The 17,656-nt window shown below is 49.1% G+C and overlaps 1 pseudogene; it reads right to left on the reverse strand.

Annotated features, from left to right (window-relative positions):
* Window positions 1–508: 508 nt before the first annotated feature.
* Window positions 509–17,656, reverse strand: part of LOC136577352 (sulfotransferase 1A1-like) — a 38,927-nt pseudogene continuing 21,779 nt past the window's right edge.

Raw genomic sequence — 17,656 nt, forward strand, 5'->3', positions numbered from 1 at the left:
CTCTGTGTGGCCCCATCTAGTAACAGAACTCCCTTTATCACCCCAGAACTGGTATCTGATCCATGGTGGAGATTACCTTCATCATTAATACACACAATAGCAGTCTGGCAATGTTACACGCATAGCTTCGTTACTCCTCCTCTCCCCGGTACTCGCTGTACTCCGAGCACTGGAGCCAGGAGGAGGAGTAAAAAAGCTATACGGTGCACATCGCACGCAGCATCAGACAGCTAGTGCGTGTATTAATGATGAAGGTAATCTCCACTACAGACCTAATCAGGTGTGGGGGTCATTAAGGTGCCGAAAGCCCGACAGCACTGTTACCTCCTCGCCCCCAGCCTAGACTTTAAGTAATGACCCGTACACAAATTGGCTGCCATTTACCTGCCAGAAGACGTATTCCTCCACTGCTATAAATCATGAAATGTCTTTATTTTTGGAACGGGGTAAATACAGAAGAAAAGGTGATAAGAAGTCATGGGGCAGTAATAGTATTTAGGATGTCTGTCCATGTGCAATGCGGGCAGAGACTGGGAATGGAAGCGAGACAGTCAGCAGGTCATTGACTCAGACCTCGAAGCGGAAGGTCAGGTCGGTGTCAGACATCTCCCTCTTATAACAGGCATCAAGTAATTCATTGTGAGCCACAGTGAGATGGTTCTTCCAGTCGCCGCAAATTCCTAGAAAGGCAGAAGTGCAGGATTTAGTGACCATAAGTAACACGCTATCAGTAGTTAATAGTAACGCGGAAATAGACGGTACCTTTCCTCATGAAAGGAGAGACCTCGTGGTCCATAACATGGGTCGGGATGGAGCTGTAGTTGGCCATGTGGTTTTCCTTCATGGTCTTGAAGGTTGTACGCTGGTGGATCTTCTCCAGAACATCCTCAGGTAGATACTTCCCCATGTACTTCATCACCTTCCTGATCTCACGTTTTGAGTCCTGTACCAAGCAGATGGAGAAGTTTAGAAAACCGCCTCAACCCCTCATCCAAGGGTACGTCAAGGGTAAGAAAGTTGCACAGAATTTGTAGAGTATCATTAAAGGAGCTGTACAAGAATTTCAAGTTATTCCCTATCCACAGGGCAAAGTGTAACTTGCTGATCGATGGGTCTCATGTCCCCCATCCTCCTCAGTGCGATGTTACTGCACCCCCCAGTAAGGAAGAGACTGAATGAAGCGCTGGTCATATAAGTATACCAGTGATACATTCACTTCTCGCTCGGGTATTTCCATCAGCCCCATTGAAGTGAATGGAGTACTGACCGCACATGAGCAGCCAATGCTGCATTCAGAGTGACGTCACTGCGGGGAGAGAAGCGATCCCCATAAGGACAGGAGAGCAGGACATGGGAGTCCTGTTCTCAAGATTGAGGTGAGACCCCCATTAATCAGTTATTCCCTATCATGTGGTTAGTGGATAACTTGAAATTCTCTTCTGCGCAGCAATGACCCCAGTTGGGACTAGTTGAACAGTGAGCGTCTTCTTCTTGTTGAACTGAGCTAAATGATCTGGCTCAGCAAAAAGCGAAAAAACTGTCATCATTGCAGGTTATGTGGGCTTAGAGCGGCATCTATGGGTGTGTGGCACCGCTCTATGAAGTCCTACTTCCCCCACCCCCATCGTTTACTTACAGGAGCCGGCTCGTTAGCGGCCGGCCCATCACTACTAACAGGGACTGTGCAATTCTATGAAACCAAAGGTTACTCGGTGACTAAATGTACCTTCATACTGCGCAGCAGGGGTGCTATAACATTGCTGCTTCCTGGGTCACTGTACTGACCGCAGGAGACGGGAGAGAGGAGACATGTTAAACTCTACATAGAGCGCTCAGCATCAAGCAACAGACAGTGCAACGCATGTGGGATTGTTAGGCTGAAGCCTGTATTGGGTGGTGGCTGGGCACTTTAGTAAGCAGAATCAAAGAAGGGGCACTATAAGCAGATGGGGCCACAGAGGGGACACTAGTAGTAACTGGGGCCACAGTGGGGACAACTAGGAATTAGGGCCATAGATGGGGCAATATTACAAATTTGGGCATTAATAAGAAGCTGGGCCTTAGAAGGGACACTACTAGGAAGCAGGGCCACAGAGGGGACATTATGGGGAATTGGTAAAGTCATCTTGGTATTCTGGGTCGGATGGAGAAGAAAAGGGAAAGTGAACAACTCCAGTCAGAGAGGACATAACCTGTTATCATTAGAGGTAACGGTACTGTAATTACTGATATGGTCTGCAGAGAGCCTGTCTAGAGCAGATATCTACCACTATATAGCGGCAATATTGGTCTTTGTATAGTATTTTTCTCAGTAACAGTATGGCGGTATTATTTGGCTCTTATATAGTTTCACTATTAGCAGTACTGATCTTTGCAGTGGTCTTACTTTAGTAACACTATGGTGGTATTAGTTACTATATGGTGATACTATGTGATCATGGTGGGTCCTTTTTTTCTTGTTTAGAGGTTGGTATGTAGATATCTTGGTTCTGTTATCGTATCTATGGAATGAGCTTGGTTCTGGTATTGTCTCTGTAGTAAATATCAGATTATTATAGAACTTTAGACTCCTTGGGGGTCCACAGTTTCCAGACAGGCCAAGACCCTTGGTAACCGTAATCGGCCCCTGGTGTGCACAATATAGCTACTGATTTGGCTAACCCCCGTCTGTCTAATATAAAGTGAACATTATCTTGGTCATTTCCAGGGTGCTCTGCACTCGGATCTAATCCACAATGGATACCTAGGATGAGTAAATATCTATTGCTACCTCTAACAGGTCCTCGTAGAACAGGTAGAGGACGTCCTTCTGCTGTCTGATCTTCCACCAGCACTTCACATGGTCACTCCATGGCCCAAAGGCAACTATGGGAGAAAGGACAAGTATGAGCATGGACAGGACATCTAGAAGGTGCCTGCTGAGGGTCGTAATTCTATAACAGCGGGGGTCTCACAGGCTGCAGACCACCGGTTTAGTAACTGGTATGTGTTTGGTAGAGGAAGCATTTCCTTGCACCAGAGAAGGCTGCAGTCCAGTTCCCCTACTACAGACCCCTATAGGAGTTAACCCTTATGCTACCAGCATAATGAGAGGATACATTACTTGTACCTGTTCCTTTTAGGATCTTCTGGATATTCTTCAAGCGTCCCCGGATCTGGGTGCACATAGGACATGCGATAAGAGTGATAATATGACACAAATACATCCTTAGGGTTCCGAGCCACGTAAATTATCTGCAGGGAGAAAAGGCGACAAGAAGTTACTGATTCTGCCATGAAAGGAGGGCGAACTAGAGATAGAGATGTGATCGGCCTGATGAGGGAACACATTGATTTATGAACCAGGCTCTACGCAAGAGAGATGGCCCTGGGTATAGGAGCAGGGGGTGATCAGGGTCTACAGGAGGGGAGAAAGCTATTGAACGTGTATGACCACCTTAACTCCTTGACACTAGATGGCATACATAGACGCCCAGCAGCAGCAGGGTTTGTATGAATGGTGAGCCCATCCTGCTCCATACACAGCGAGGGCCAACTGCCTCTGACACCATCCACAACAACTGCAAGCAGCAGTCACACCACTTTTGACAGCGGAATTCAAATGACCCAATCGGCATTAGGGTGTCCCGAATGGCTCCACAGTGATGAGATTGTGCAACACTCCAGAGGGGTGACCCTGGGCACCTGGCTAACGTGAAGAGCTGGGAAGGTTAAGTGCTGACGTGTCACTCGCCATGCTCTGGTCCCGGAGGGATGACATGCTGCCAAGGCCAGTGTAGATTGCATGCCAGGCTTCAACACTCCTTTGGCTGGGAGTGCCAATAAAGGGGATGATAGTGGTGTGTGTGGGTGTTGTAGTAGATATCACTTGTGATGCAACCTTTCCCACATACCATTATTCTATGCGGCGGAGTAATAAACACAGAGAAAGATATAGATATATAACCTCGAGTCCTTAGGAACAGTTAAGGCCCAGTATAACTTTTACCTGAAAAAAGACTTGAACAGGTATTACAGGTACAAGTCACTTGACGTACTGACAGGCTATAGCTCAGAGGTAGGGAGGATACACAGGATCAATACAGTCCAGAGGAGGAGGAGGAGGGGGGGGGGTAAGGAGTCCCCCCACAGACTCTTTGGCAGGCAGTTACTCCAGAAAAGGCTTAGCCTAGATACACCCCACATACGCATGGGTGTCACAATCAAGCACCTCTGTGCGGTGATCCTAGAGTCGGATGGCCGCATAGAAAAACACCTGTATTGTGAATGGGTACCTGCTTTTTTTTTTTTTAAGAAGTTGGGGTCGGTTCTCTCTCCTCACATCAACACTACATGGTGAACATAATAAACATTTAAATACTAATAAATAAAAAAAGGCAAAATTGCACTTCTATTGGTCATCCCATCTCCAAGTAGAAACTTAATGAAGTGATCAAAAAGTCGTAAAAAAAAATAAAAAATAAAATTATATATGTATAAATTTGGTATCGTCGTAATCCTACTGACCCATGGAATAAAGTTATCATGTAATTTTTGCCGCTGTGTGTACACTGTAAAAACAATTCCCTCCCACCAAAGATATTGAAATAGTGTCTTCTTCCATTTTACACCATATATAAATGTTTACATTAATGTGAATGATACATTAAAAATAGTAGAATTGAAAAATATAACTTGCCCCACAAAAATAAGCCCTCAGACAGCCACATTGTTGGAAAAATAAGAGTTAAGATTTTTTGTAAGTTGGAGAAGCAAAAAACAAAACAAAACAGTGCCTTTAAGGCACAGGTATCAAACACAAGGACCGCTGCCTCATTTTATGTGGCTCGCGGCGTGCCGACAGACGCTCACCACTGTAGTGATTACCAGCTGGGGTGCTGTAGCTCCCCACTGGAAATCACGTTGGCAGCGCTGATTCTGGCGCACACTCTGACGTCAGTGTGCAGGCAGGATCCTCCTCCCCTGAGTCCTCTGCTCCTCAGTTCCGCAGGAGAGGACTCAGGGAGGAAGTGTGCCAGGCTACACGCTGACGTCAGTGTGCATCCAGGCTCAGCGCGAGCAGAGGAGGAGCGGTGCTGACAGCAAGGAGGAAGTATATGGGTTGGGGTTAATATTGTTATGGGGTTAATATTACTGACGGGGATTTATTACTATGGGGGGTTACTATTACTGTGGGGGTACCCTGTTACTACTGGGGCTACTATGAGAGTCACTATGACTACTGCGACCACTATAGGGGGGAGAGGGAGGTGAGTGTGTCACCATTAGGGCTCGTTCACGAGGGCGTAATAGTGTTTCGGTCGTACAAATACACTGCGTATTTCCACAATAGAGAAAAAAAAAACACGCAGATGGGCCCACTGAAATGGTGCGCAAATAAGCAGTGAATACACAGGTTTCCTGCGCATTCACCATGTATTTGCGCGGCCCATTCACTTTAATGGCCTATTGCGGTACGTAGTATGTAACATAATAGGTCATGCTTTGTGAAAATCTATATTCATGTGAATGACTCATTGAAATCAATGGCTTCTATTCACTGCACATTTTGTACGCAAATACGCTGGTGTGAACAGGACCTCACTATACTGTCTTACAATCGGCCCTTTGAAGGTCACTATAAGCCTGATGTGGCCCTCGGTGAAAAGGAGTTTGACACCCCTGCTTTAAAGGGAAAAAGAGACTGTGCAACTCTTTATATAGGCTGTTTGCAGGCAAGTAGGCAGATTAGGTTCTACAGCAAGTCCAATAGACCTGGATACATTGTAGTAGGGGGACCAAACTCTACAAGACAGATTTTGCTCAAGCAAGAAATGGACCAGACTCTTCCAATAGGCACTGCAAAAAAACAGACCAGGTTCTAAGGGAAGACAGATAGCAAAAGAATCAGGCTGTAAAGAAGGAAAGACCGACCTGTTATATGGACCAGCCTGTTATCTAGAGAGAGGTAGACCTCATCATACAAGCCTTCTATACTGATAAATCAAGAACTACAGCAAGAGTTATAGGCCAGCCATTATAGCATGGGAGGGAAAATGTAAAAGGCCTGGCTATAAGGGGAGGAAAAACGGGGATTCACACCAAAGTGAAGGAAATCAAGACTCCATATCAAACCAGACTCCAGTGAGATCAGCTGTGGTCTACAAAGAACTCACTACCTTGGACTTCTTCTACCAGAAGCTGCTTGGCAGGAGGTGCACGGGTAAATGAGTTTTAATCACGCGGGGAGAGTCCATAGCATCAAGGATCTCCGTTCCTGAGGAAGAGGTGACAAGTTGGACTTATGTATGAAGGAATGTGATGACAACATAAGACATGGACTCCTACAAGGCCGATGGTTCATTAAGGTTTTGGTGTTACCTGCTCATTTATTGGGAAATTCAAACCCCAAAAAACACTGTAAAATAACTTTATTGGCACCACTTACCTGACGACATGTCAGGCACCGCATACTCCAGAAAGGGCACCCGCTCAAATATGGCTCCACGTTGGCTTTTTGCAACATCTCCATTTTGGAGCATTAAGTCCACAACCTTGCTCACCCAAGTGGTACCTGTAAAGAGTCAACATCTATTGAGCATGGTCATGTGAAGGTCCCCGTTGTCAATGGTAATTAGAGGAGTTGTGGGAATTGACACTGTGCACGGTGCCAATAGTCATGGGTTACTGCTCTACGACTTCAGTTATTGAAAACAGTCTGTAACTTTTGTTGTTAAGTGCAGTTATGCTAGAGAGATAATTCCACACCAAGCCAGGTACGTCTCCTGCCATCAAGCACACCATGGACACAGCTCAGCCGTACTGGAGGAAACGGCTGGCATGTCACTCACCGCCAAGGGTGCTCAGCAGCTGACCAGGAGGAACCCGCCCTGCCGGCAGCCTCCCGAGTAGCTCCTGCAGCCATCCAGAAGGCACCTGCCCTGCCGGGGGCTTAAGTAGCCCCTGCACCCATCCTAGGGAAACCCGCCCTGCCGACAGCCTCCTAAATAGCCCCTGCACCCGACCCAGACCAGGAAGCTTCTCTATTCTGCCTGCCCCAGTCTTCCACACCAGTGTGGAAATCACCATGTGTCAAGCAGCTTAGGCTGCCTGTCCACGGGCATTGCGGTCGCCGCAGGAAACGGTAGACGGATCTCCCCTGTCAACCTATCTGACAGCTAGGCTGACCATGGAGAATCACAACTATTCGCGAAAGCTTCAGACAGCGTGATTTGCCAGCGATTTACCGCCAGCATCACGCCCGTGGACACCAGATGCATTTATGCAAACAAACCCATTCAAGTCAATGGCGGCACCAGGTTACGACCGTTGTCACACACGAACATGCCCGGTTGGAGGCTCAGCGGCGCAAGCCAGCGGTCGGTCTGCTCTGTCAGACCCTGCAGCAGTTCGTGGGCCATGTGCCTCTTCTCTCCTAAGCTGAGTAGTTTCAGCACGGTCTGCTGACGCTTGCCCACCGCTGTGCTGCCACGCCGCGCGACACCGACTCCTGGCGACGTGCTGCTGCTGACACATCTTGATTGCGAGACAGAGGTTGCGTAGGAGGAGGAGGAGGAGGGTGGTTTAGTGGAGGAAGCATACACCGCCGCAGATACCACCACCGAGCTGGGGCCCGCAATTCTGGGGGTGGGTAGGACGTGAGCGGTCCCAGGCTCTGACTCTTTCCCAGCCTCCACTAAATTCACCCAATGTGCCGTCAGGGAGATATAGTGGCCCTGCCCGCCTGTGCTTGTCCACGTGTCCGTTGTTAAGTGGACCTTGGCAGTAACCGCGTTGGTGAGGGCGCGTACAATGTTGCGGGAGACGTGGTCGTGCAGGGCTGGGACGGCACATCGGGAAAAGTAGTGGCGACTGGGAACTAAGTAGCGCGGGGCCGCCGCCGCCATCATACCTTTGAAAGCCTCTGTTTCCACAGGCCTATACGGCAGCATCTCCAGGCTGATAAATTTGCCTATGTGCACGTTTAACGCTTGAGCGTGCGGGTGCGTGGCGGCGTACTTGCGCTTGCGCTCCAACACTTGCGCTAGCGACGGCTGGACGGTGCGCTGAGAGACATTGGTGGATGGGGCCGAGGACAGCGGAGGTGAGGGTGTGGGTGCAGGCCAGGAGACGGTAGTGCCTGTGTCCTGAGAGGGGGGTTGGATCTCAGTGGCAGGTTGGGGCACAGGGGGAGAGGCAGCGGTGCAAACCGGAGGCGGTGAACGGCCTTCGTCCCACCTTGTGGGGTGCTTGGCCATCATATGTCTGCGCATGCTGGTGGTGGTGGCTCCCTGGCTGATCTTGGCGCGACAAAGGTTGCACACCACTGTTCGTCGGTCGTCTGCACTCTCAGTGAAAAACTGCCAGACCTTTGAGCACCTCGGCCTCTGCAGGGTGGCATGGCGCGAGGGGGCGCTTTGGGAAACAGTTGGTGGATTATTCGGTCTAGCCCTGCCTCTACCCCTGGCCACCGCACTGCCTCTTGCAACCTGCCCTGCTGCTGCCCTTGCCTCCCCCTCTGAAGACCTGTCCTCAGTAGGCGTAGCAAACCAGGTGGGGTCAGTCACCTCATCGTCCTGCTGCTCTTCCTCCGAATCTCTGTGCGCTTCTCCCTCGGACTTACTCCAATTACTACTACCTGAGTGATAGACAACTGTGTCTCATCGTCATCGTCCTCCTCACCCACTGAAAGCTCTTGAGACAGTTGCCGGAAGTCCCCAGCCTCATCCCCCGGACCCCGGGAACTTTCCAAAGGTTGGGCATCGGTCACGACAAACTCCTCCAGTGGGAGAGGATTCGGAACCATTGCCGCCCATTCTGGGCAGGGGCCCGAGAACAGTTCCTGGGAGTCTGCCTGCTCCTCGGAATGTGTCATTGTAATAGAGTGAGGAGGCTGGGAGGAAGGAGGAGCAGCAGCCAGAGGATTCAGAGTTGCAGCAGTGGACGGCGCAGAATTCTGGGTGGTCGATAGATTGCTGGATGCACTTTCTGCCATCCACGACAGGACCTGCTCACACTGCTCATTTTCTAATAAAGGTCTACCGCGTGGACCCATTAATTGTGAGATGAATGTGGGGACGCCAGAAACGTGCCTCTCTCCTAATCCCGCAGCAGTCGGCTGCGATACACCTGGATCAGGAGCTCGGCCTGTGCCCACACCCTGACTTGGGCCTCCGCGTCCTCGCCCGCGTCCACGTCCTCTAGGCCTGCCCCTACCCCTCAGCATGGTGTATTACCAGTAGTGCAGAAACAGAATGCTGTAATTAAATGTGCCGCTTATTGGCCTGTGGTTGGAGGCTGACTTCGTTTACGGAACGCACAGCAGAGCCAGGAAAGAATTTTGCGCAAGCCTGCTGTAACACTTAGCTGGCTGCTTATTAATTAGGACTACTACCCCCAGCAGAGACGCAGTACACTGAGGACGGTCACAGGCAGCCCAAATAGATTTTTTTTCCCCAAATTCTTTGGAACAAGTCCACTGCCTATATAGACAGTATATCTCTTTCACTGTCCCTGCCTCAGCACTACTGGCCCTATACTATGTAAAATTACTGCAGACTGTTTCCCTCTGGACAGGATGACAGCGGTGATGTGTAACGCACAGCAGAGCCAGGAAAGAATTTTGCGCAAGCCTGCTCTAACACTTAGCTGGCTGCGTATTAATTAGGACTACTACCCCCAGCAGAGACGCAGTACACTCAGGACGGTCACAGCAGCCCAAATAGAATGTTTTTTCACAAATGTTTTTGGAAAAGCCCACTGCCTATATACACAGTATATCACTTTCACTGTCCCTGCCTCACCACTACTGGCCCTGGACTATGTAAAATTACTGCAGACTTAGGACGCAATGCTCTGCATGGCCGATATACAAAAAAAAAAAAAAAGTGCAACACTGCAAAAAGCAGCCTCAACAGTACTGCACACAGTCAGATGTGGCCCTAAGAAGGACCGTTGGGGTTCTTGAAGCCTAAAATCACTCCTAACACTCTCCCTATAGCAGCTCCACCATCAGCAGCACTTTCCCTGAGCTACGTCAGAATGCATCTGTGGCGAGCCGCGGGAGGGGCCGATTTATATACTCGGGTGACACCTGATCTCGCCAGCCACTCACTGCAGGGGGGTGGTATAGGGCTTAAACGTCCCAGGGGGAAGTTGTAATGCCTTCCCTGTCTTTCTATTGGCCAGAAAAGCGCGCTAACGTCTCAGAGATGAAAGTGAAAGTAACTCGAACATCGAGTGGTGCTCGCCTCTAGTAACGAGCATCTCGAACACGCTAATACTCGAACGAGTATCAAGCTCGGACGAGTACGTTCGCTCATCTCTAGTACCGATCCATCTGGTGAGAATTTGATGGATGCAGATAAGGCTTGTAAGATATCAGTACAAATAACAAAAGACATGAATTACAACAAGCCCCTGCAGAACATTCTCTCAGAGACAGTACAGTACTAACAGCATTCAGCAGTGATACAGACATCCAACCAATCACAGAACTGACATTTACCCAAAAAGCAAAAACATACCTCAAAATCCCTACATGCTTTCCACTTTCAAGACAATTAATTTATGTAATTCATTACAAGTTTCTTATTTCATCAACATCTTTCTTTCTATGACCTTGAATTTTATCTCTCTATGAAATAGAACAACAACCAAGACTCTAGAAAGTGGCCAGAACATTCAGACTCCAAACAACACCAATCATTAGCAACAACAAGAGGTATATTTCTCTGCACAGACTATCAAACACGGACGGCAGGGGAATAGTTAAACACATAGAAAAGACAACATGCTAAGCGCTTTTGACATGGCAGCATTTTTAACCCTTGTATTCTTAAAAGCCCCCACAGCCGTGAGGAGGGTATAACTTTCTTACACTTTCTTACACTTGTATGACGGAGACTAAGACGTACAACAAAGATTAGATTACATAACATCAAGACATACAAGACAAACAATGATGGTTATTTGTCACATAATTGTCAACAGATTCTGCATGAACTTGCTTTATGTCCCAAAGGAACACAGACTATAAAGCAGGGTTCCCCAACTCCAGTCCTCAGGGACCACCAACAGGTCATGTTTTCAGGATTTCCTCAGTGTTGCACAGGTGATGTAATTATTGTCGGTGCCTCAGACATTGCCACAGGTGTTATTACCATAGGATATCCTGAAAACATGACCTGTTGGTGGTCCCTGAGGACTGGAGTTGGGGACCCATGCTATAAAGGATTCCCTTTCTCTGATAACTGCCGTATCTACACTTGCCTCAATCCATCTGTCTAGCTTACTTTTATCCAACCTTTGACTATCTCTGAATCTTTCCCAAACTCGTTGGTCTAAGGTTCCCAAAATTCTAAACACCTGCTTTTCTCAACAACTTACTACATTCTCTAGCTGTTTTCTATATTGTCTGTTCTTTTTAAGTCCTATCTGTTGATATATTTTATAGGCTTGCCTACAAATGTCCTTCCCTTTCCCCAATCTTATTATTTCAATGGGTGTCAAGAAAGTCTGAGACTGGTCGGACCCCATTCTAACTATGGACTTAGCTCTCGATTTACCACTATTGTCCCTACTGCCGAGTCCGCAACTGGCAGGATACTTATGGACTTTTCAGTCCCTTCTGCCACGTCCGCAACGGGCAGGATATTTATTTAGGGCCCTCCTGCCAAGTATTGGCAGGATACTTCTCTTCTGCGAGTCCGCAACTGGCAGAAATACTTATGGACTTTTCAGTCCCTTCTGCTACGTCCGCAACAGGCAGGATATTCATTCGCAATATCTTTACTTCTTACGGGGATAGAGGAAGGACCACAGCTTGCCTTGCTGGGCGGCTTTTAGTAATCTTATTACAAATTACAGCTAACATTATGAGTGCGGCAAAAAGCAATAATTTCTACAGCAGACAGCATGGCAATATACACACAAGGGTTCTTCCGTCTAGCACGGTTACTAAGAACACCGTAAATAACAGGCAGTAGCGTCCTATAAAGATGCAGCGACTCACCTCCTGTCAACACGTTACCGAAGTCAGGGGAGCCCAGAGCTGAAGTGGTAAGTCAAGGGCTTACCTTACACCGGTGTTTTGTAGATCTGGGGTCCCGTGGCCTCTGGTCCAGCTGGTCGGCAGGTAGGGTCGTCAGGTATCGGCTGCAGGTAAGAAGTTAACTTTTGCCCCACGTTCTGGCGCCAAGTAATGTTAGGGGGGTCACAAGAGGACCCGTCAGCTGATGCTGTCTGCTTCCCAATCTGTTTGAATCTTGCGAGTATACTCTGAGGAGTTCAATGGATACCACACCGTATGTTTTAACCAAAGAAATGCCTGTTTAATGTACAATGTATTCAATCTTCATACATTTCTATGAAGCAAGTGGCTTTATGCCAGATACAATTACAATTAATAAGCACATGTATTGATTTAAAACATCTCAGCCTCTTATCAGTATGTCTTCCTCTGTGTAGGTGTAATCGGGAGGTACATTCCTGTAAGCTTGTTAGTTTCAACTAGAATTGTTTAAAGATAAGAACAGGACAGAAACCTAGTGGTAATCCAATTAATATTTCCAGGTGGATCATTCTAACTGCAATCTAACATTTTTCTCAAGTGAAAGTTGAAATTAATACAAAATATATGTGTATTATAGCAGACAAGCAAAGAGACAAAATGGAGCCTTTGTAGTCCATTTTAAAAGCGTCAACCCTTACATGTATTTGTGGTTAAGCTTAAGAAGATGAAATACACTTATCTTTCTCTTTAGAAAAGCATAAACACGAATTAACCCCTCACAATATGACTGCCCCACTGACCTCCTGCTGCAATACTGACCAAAATGCCTGCCCCACTGACCTCCTGCCACCATACACACCATATGACTGCTCCACACACCTCCTGCTGCAATAATGACCATATGACTGCCCCACTGACCTCCTTCCACCATACAGACCAAATGACTGCCCCACTGACCTCCTGCTACCATAAAGACCATATGACTGTCCCACTGATCTCCTGCTACCATAAAGGCCATATGACTGCCCCACTGACCTCCTGCCACCATACTGACCATATGACTGCCCCACTGACCTCCTGCCACCATACAGACCATATGACTGCCCTACTGACCTCCTGCCACCATACAGACCATATGACTGCCCTTCTGACCTCCTGCCACCATACACACCATATGACTGCCCTTCTGACCTCCTGCCACCATACACACCATATGACTGCCCCACTGACCTCCTGCTGCAATACTGACCATAAGACTGCCCCAATGACCTCCTGCCACCATACAGACCATATCACTGCCCCATTGATCTCCTGCCACCATACAGACCATACGCCTGCCCCACTGACCTCCCGCCACCATACAGACCATATGACTGCCCCACTGAAGTCCTGCTGCAATACTGACCTCCTGCTGCAATACTGAACATATGCCTGCCCCACTGACCTCCTGCCACCATACACACCATATGACTGCTCCACACACCTCCTACTGCAATAATGACCATATGACTGCCCCACTGACCTCCTTCCACCATACAGACCAAATGACTGCCCCACTGACCTCCTGCTACCATAAAGACCATATGACTGTCCCACTGATCTCCTGCTACCATAAAGGCCATATGACTGCCCCACTGACCTCCTGCCACCATACTGACCATATGACTGCCCCACTGACCTCCTGCCACCATACAGACCATATGACTGCCCTACTGACCTCCTGCCACCATACAGACCATATGACTGCCCTTCTGACCTCCTGCCACCATACACACCATATGACTGCCCTTCTGACCTCCTGCCACCATACACACCATATGACTGCCCCACTGACCTCCTGCTGCAATACTGACCATAAGACTGCCCCAATGACCTCCTGCCACCATACAGACCATATCACTGCCCCATTGATCTCCTGCCACCAAACAGACCATATGACTGCCCCACTAACCTCCTGCCACCATACAGACCATACGCCTGCCCCACTGACCTCCCGCCACCATACAGACCATATGACTGCCCCACTGAAGTCCTGCTGCAATACTGACCTGCTGCTGCAATACTGAACATATGCCTGCCCCACTGACCTCCTGCCACCATACACACCATATGACTGCTCCACACACCTCCTACTGCAATAATGACCATATGACTGCCCCACTGACCTCCTTCCACCATACAGACCAAATGACTGCCCCACTGACCTCCTGCTACCATAAAGACCATATGACTGCCCCACTGATCTCCTGCTACCATAAAGACCATATGACTGCCCCATTGACCTCCTGCCACCATACAGACCATATGACTGCCCCACTGACCTCCTGCCACCATACAGACCATATGACTGCCCCACTGACCTCCTGCCACCATACACACCATACGACTGCCCTTCTGACCTCCTGCCACCATACACACCATATGACTGCCCCACTGACCTCCTGCTGCAATACTGACCATAAGACTGCCCCAATGACCTCCTGCCACCATACAGACCATATCACTGCCCCATTGATCTCCTGCCACCATACAGACCATATGACTGCCCCACTAACCTCCTGCCACCATACAGACCATACGCCTGCCCCACTGACCTCCCGCCACCATACAGACCATATGACTGACCTCCTGCTGCAATACTGACCATATGACTGCCCCACTGACCTCCTGCTGCAATACTGAACATATGCCTGCCCCACTGACCTCCTGCCACCATACACACCATATGACTGCTCCACACACCTCGTGCTGCAATAATGACCATATGACTGCCCCACTGACCTCCTTCCACCATACAGACCAAATGACTGCCCCACTGACCTCCTGCTACCATAAAGACCATATGACTGTCCCACTGATCTCCTGCTACCATAAAGACCATATGACTGCCCCACTGACCTCCTGCCACCATACTGACCATACGACTGCCCCACTGACCTCCTGCCACCATACAGAGCATATGACTGCCCTTCTGACCTCCTGCCACCATACACACCATATGACTGCCCTTCTGACCTCCTGCCACCATACACACCATATGACTGACCTCCTGCTGCAATACTGACCATAAGACTGCCCCAATGACCTCCTGCCAACATACAGACCATATCACTGCCCCATTGATCTTCTGCCACCATACAGACCATATGACTGCCCCACTGACCTCCTGCCACCATACAGACCATATGCCTGCCCCACTGACCTCCTGCTGCAATACTGACCATATGACTGCCCCACTGACCTCCTGCTGCAATACTGACCATATGACTGCCCCACTGACCTCCTGCTGCAATACTGACCATATGACTGCCCCACTGACCTCCTGCCACCATACACAAAATATCACTGCCCCACTGACCTCCTGCCACCATACACACCATATGACTACCCCACTGACGACCTGCTGCAATACTGACTATATGACTGCCCCACTGACCTCCTGCCACCATACACACCATATGACTGCCCCACTGACCTCCTGCTGCAATACTGACCATATGACTGCCCAACTGACCTCCTGCTATCATACAGACCATATCACTGCCCCACTGACCCCCTGCCACCATAGAGACCATATGACTGCCCCACTGACGTCCTGCCACCATACAGACCATATGACTGCCCCACTGACCTCCTGCCACCATACACACCATATGACTGCCTCGTTTGCCTCCTGCTGCAATACTGACCATATGACTGCCCCACTGACATCCTGCCACCATACACACCATATGAGTCCCCCACAGACCTCCTGCCACCTCCTGCAAAAATGACTTACATGATGGTAAGGACAAAACAGTTATAAACTACAAGAATGTGAACTACTGTTGACAGGACAAAATTGTTTGATAATTCCTATGCATAAATGGAGGGGTGCAGCCTCTACAAAGGGGAGGAGCCATCATAAAGGGGAGGGACCTGTAGAACAGCTTTGACATTAAATACACGGTAATATATTAAACACAATCCACATTCCGTGTAGAAACACTAGGTGGCAGCAACACACCATTGCATTGTACTAGTGAGTGCCTCAGCAGTGCAATGTCGCCACCTGGTGGTAGAAGATACTGATTACAAACTAATACAAACACAACTGTAATCAGTGATTTTTTATAAATCGTTCTTCTGCTCAGCGATCCTGTCTGCACCGTGTATATAGTGCATCCCTTATATATAATACATCACTCAAGTATAAATAGGGGGAAATAAGATTATATGGGAACAATGGATACATTACCTCCACAATACACTGTGCATGCAGAGACCCCTCCGCCATGCAGACCATATGACTGCCCCACTGACCTCCCGCCACCATACAGACCATATGATTGCCCCACAGACCTCCTACCACCATACACACCATATGACTGGCCCACTGACCTCCTGCTGCAATACTGACCATATGATTGCCCCACTGACCTCCTGCCACCATACAGACCATATCACTGCCCCACTGACCTCCTGCTGCAATACTGACCATATGATTGCCCCACTGACCTCCTGCCACCATACACACCATATGACTGCCCCACTGACCTCCTGCCACCATACAGACCATATCACTGCCCCATTGATCTCCTGCCACCATACACACCATATGACTGCCCCACTGACCTCCTGCCACCATACAGACCATATGCCTGCCCCACTGACCTCCCGCCACCATACAGACCATATGACTGCCCCACTGACCTCCTGCTGCAATACGGACCAAATGACTGCCCCACTGACCTCCTGCTGCAATACGGACCATATGACTGCCCCACTGACCTCCTGGCGCCAAACACACCATATGACTGCCCCACTGACCTCCTGCTGCAATACTGACCATATGAGTGCCCCACTGACCTCCTTCCACCATACTGACCATATGACTGCCCCACTGACCTCCTGCCACCATACAGACCATATGACTGCCTCGTTTGCCTCCTGCTGCAATACTGACCATATGACTGCCCCACTGACCTCCTGCTGTAATACTGACCATATGACTGCCCCACCGACCTCCTGCCACCATACACACCATATGACTGCCCCACTGACCTCCTGCCACCATACAGACCATATCACTACCCCATTGATCTTTTGCCACCATACACACCATATGACTGCCCCACTGACCTCCAGCCACCATACAGACCATATGCCTGCCCCACTGACCTCATGCCACCATGCAGACCATATGACTGCCCCACTGACCTCCTGCTGCAATACTGACCATATGACTGCCCCACTGACCTCCTGCCACCATACAGACCATATCACTGCCCCACTGACCTACTGCCACCAGACAGATCATATCACTGCCCCACAGACCTCCTGCTGCAATACTGACCATATGACTGCCCCACTGACCTCCTGCCACCATACAGACCATATCACTGCCCCACTGACCTCCTGCCACCATACAGACCATATCACTGCCCCACTGACCTCCTGCCACCATACAGACTATATGACTGCCCCACAGACCTCCTGCCTCCATACAGACCATATGCCTGCCCCACTGACCTCCTGCCACCATACACACCATATCACTGCCCCACTGACCTCCTGCTGCAATACTGACCATATGACTGCCCCACTGACCTCCTGCCACCATTCACACCATATGACTGCCCCACTGACCTCCTGCTGCAATACTGACCATATGACTCCCCCACT

Source organism: Eleutherodactylus coqui, chromosome 8 (assembly GCF_035609145.1).
Source record: "Eleutherodactylus coqui strain aEleCoq1 chromosome 8, aEleCoq1.hap1, whole genome shotgun sequence".
In the NCBI taxonomy this organism is placed as follows: Eukaryota; Metazoa; Chordata; class Amphibia; order Anura; family Eleutherodactylidae; genus Eleutherodactylus; species Eleutherodactylus coqui.